This window comes from Belonocnema kinseyi, chromosome 4 (genome assembly GCF_010883055.1).
Source record: "Belonocnema kinseyi isolate 2016_QV_RU_SX_M_011 chromosome 4, B_treatae_v1, whole genome shotgun sequence".
In the NCBI taxonomy this organism is placed as follows: domain Eukaryota; kingdom Metazoa; phylum Arthropoda; class Insecta; order Hymenoptera; family Cynipidae; genus Belonocnema; species Belonocnema kinseyi.
Window position 1 is genome coordinate 150,738,201 of NC_046660.1, and position 3,917 is coordinate 150,742,117.

At 36.2% G+C, this 3,917-nt stretch overlaps 1 protein-coding gene across 3 annotated transcripts in view; it reads left to right on the forward strand.

Moving 5' to 3' along the window:
- The window catches only part of LOC117171077 (stAR-related lipid transfer protein 7, mitochondrial-like), a 130,215-nt gene that overhangs the window by 43,806 nt on the left and 82,492 nt on the right, over positions 1–3,917 (forward strand). The gene's annotated exons all lie outside the window — the stretch shown is intronic.

Consider the following 3,917-nt stretch of genomic DNA (forward strand, 5'->3'; position numbering starts at 1 on the left):
TTTCCACTCCTGCAACCCACTTCCCGCACAATTCACACAACCTATTCTCCCTAGAGAGCCGAAATAGTCAAATTCTGCATGCATAATTAATATTAAACCTTGACTCTCTCATTCTCTCCTCCTCTGTTGCACTCTTTCTTTGCATGCTGTTTTTCTTAACCATCTCACATACCTTTCTTTTCTTGTGCATCCTTCTCACATTAAATATCTGCAGGACTTTCGTCTTAGAATATCTTTCTCTTTCAACCGCCTTCTGCACACCCCTACTCCTGACCTTCTCCTACTAACACTTCCTAACTAACTTCCTCCCTCTTTCCAAAAAATTTCTCTTCATATTGACATGCTAGACTCTCCGTAATAATTCTGAAACTCATTCTTCTTGTCTTTGAGATCCATAAAAAACGCTTATACTATCGAACGTTAGTGCTCCTTTTTCCCCTAAAGTCCGCCTGCGTCTCCTTACGTCGTATTAATGAGTGTAACCCCTCTCAAATTTTTCTGCCCTTTCCTAACACTTTTTTTCTACAGTAGCACGATCGATAAATCCTTTCAGCTTCTTTGGAATCCCTCCTCCGCCCATGCTTTTTTCACTACCCTCCTTCAGCCTCTCCCTTATCTCTTGTGTACTAAGCAGTCACGCTTTGTTCTCTATCCCGTCCATTTCCTATACCACCACGGTTTCACAATTCCTTTAGTCTTCTTTCTAAATACCTTCTTTTGCACGCACCCTTTCACTAACTCTTCGAGATCCCCTGATATCTCTTCCACCGGCTCCCTATCAAAGCTTACCTTTCCCATATGCTCCTCATACTTCTCTATTGCCTTTTTTGTCCAGATCGCCTTCTGCCCTATCGACCCTTTTCCCCACCTTGCCTTTCGCTAGCCTTTCCTTTTATTTACAATCTTACTAGCTGATGACCACATAGTCTGTTACTGATACCCCTTACCCTATTCACATACATGTATTCTTCCTTTTCGTCCCCTGTTACCATAAAATTTGCCACCGCCCAGTCTTTATCCTCTATCCAGTCTCTTAGAATCTCCCTTCTTTATTTATTATCTTAACTTTCGATCTTCTTTCAAAACTTTCTCCCTCTTGTAGAGGTCCCTTCACTTCCAATTCTCGCATTAAAGTCCGCTCCTAGTATCACCATACTATACCTAGGTCCCTTTTTGCTCATCCTCCGTCCTGCCACCTACTTCCGAATGCCCTTCCATCTTTTGGGGTGGTGACCTACGTGTTCAGCTGCTTCTATTGAAAAGGATATAAAATACTTTCGTAATACCTGGATTTTATTTTAAGATTTTCAGATCTGACCACAACTTTTATTTTACTCGGAATGTTCTCCCTTTCATTAAGTCCTCCTCTCAAGTCAGAACTAGGTACATCTTAAATCTTAAACGATGCATTTAGGATGTAGATGTTTCGTGAGCATTGCAGCTCACTTCTTCAGTGCTAACCTGAAACTGAGGTATTAGGTTATGCTGATTTTATGTATTCCCTCTACGATTCATGTGTTTGGACAGAGCGTCCCACCATGCAGACTGATCGCACCTGATTTCGATTGCTTCTCTATGTTTTCTGGGAAATAATATTGTTTGTTTTTGCGATGAACGTTGTTTTGTCAAATAAAATATTATGTCCTGTACAACGGGCATGATACCAATCCGATTTGGCTTTGCGTCCTCCCGGATAAAAAAAAAAGACTTGATTGGCCAATCAGATGCGACCAGTCTCCATGTTGGAGCGCTCTGGCTAATCAGAGGCATCGTAGAGAGTATAAATAAGAACAACATAAACTGATACCTCAGTTGCAGGTTAGCCCTAAAGAAGTTTGCTTCAATGTTCACAAAAAATCGGCAAAAAATCGTAGTTTTGTACATGATTGGAACCCGAAATATTTCCTTTTTATCATCATGAATCATCGTGGAACCATCAAATCTATTACTTTTCTTAGCCTTCATATAATTCTTTGATTGTTGTTGAAGAATCAAGTTTCTGTAATTTCGAAATAGAAAATTATAATTCGCGAAGATATGCGTGAAGAGAATACACAACGAAATTTCATTACAACTAACATCTACTTAAAATTATTTTTTATTATATAGTTTTTACAGATTTTATGTGACAAATAAATGAAAAAGCTTGTATTTCAATTAAATGTAAAAATTATAATACAAAATAGAATTCAGGAATATGAAATATTGTGTTATGGACAAAGGAAGTGGGCAGGGTAAAAATAAAGAACCGATTTTTTAAAAGCCCAAACGTCGAGAAAAACTTATATAAGTTCACATACAACTTTCCTACTCTAAACAAAATCGAATTTTACCAAATTTGAATGAAAATTAGTAGTTCAGTAGTTCAACAGAAATTCGCGAACATACATACGTGCATACAAACATTGACCATACATATATGTATCCAAACATACATACATAAATACATACATACGTACATGAGTTTCCTAAAATAGATAAACATACCTTAATCGACAAATACTCGTATTGTCGCACATTTTTCAATATTTTGTATCTTTATTTTATCATGAGTTATACTTCAATTCGTTTAACTTCGATTGCTTGTAGTGAAAACGGGTGAATTGTTACACGAGAATACATTTTTTAAAACTATTGTCCATGCGCATACTTTTTAAAAAAATGTTCAGCTGGCGGCTGTGTTGAATAGTAATCAAGATGGCCGTGTAGCTGGTATGCGCGAGTCGGTCGAAAATGGAACGTTTTTAGACTGGATCATGAGGGCACGTTTCTCTCGGTTTTTTTGTAAGTATTTGACTTATCGACTTAACTCGCACATAAAGATTGCTAAAATGTGTCATTTGCCGGTGAACCACTCCAAATTAAAAATAAAAGTTTTAACCATTTTTTTTTAATTCAAGCCAATTATTGGTGAAAGACGGATTTTTTCAAATGGCTGATATTTAGTAAAATATTATCAATTTTTCAAATTTTGTTAGTTTACTAGGGATATAAGGTTTAGGAAACTTTTTTATTTGTTTATTTCGGGCGCCTGTGTGAGGACCCAGAAATCGGGCAAATTGATCAGTTTAATTTGGGCATGTCGGAAAGCTACCCTTATAAATTAAGATATTATGCATTTTTCAGGCTAAAATGCATTTCTTTTATACTTCAAGAGTACCTTAATTAACCACAAAAGTTTGGGAAAGATTCGTTATTTTTTCATCCCCAAGAATACCCTAATTTTCAGGTTGTTACATGCGATTCCCCTCTCCATCGCACCTGATACAAGGAAAACTATATATTCCCCCAGGTAGGATTTTTTTTCATATCGTGTATATGGAACAAGACTGCTTCTGGAGTTGAGATCATAATGTTGACAATAGACAAATTCCTGAGAAATCCTTTTTGGGTTCAGAAATATTAATATTATTCTGTAGAACCTAATTTATTAATAATTCAGTGATGCGAGTTTATCCACACTGTGAAATTTCTTCGACCGTTATTATCATTAATGAGAGAATGCGTTTTATTCTGCTCATACGGTCCAATATAAATAAAAATGTATTCAGATGTCAATGAATATTTATTCGTCAATTTTAATTGATATAACCAACGAACCTCAGTAGCAAAAGCTACGCTATGGTCTATTCAACAAATAAATAGAGTGCGGTATTTTCAAGGTGACTTGAATAACACAGTCAAAAAAGGCAATAGTACTGAGGACTTAAAATATGAAGTATTAAAATTCTATCTCCTGGAACTGAACGTTCTAATCAGAGTTGATGGAAATCTATTTACATGCTGATATTTTATGTTGTGTTACCGATATGTTGTGGAAATTTGTGACCTTCAACCATTTTCACTCGTTGAATAGAGTATATATAAACTATAGCCTACATGATGCTGCATGGTTGGTGGCAACTTACGCCCTTATG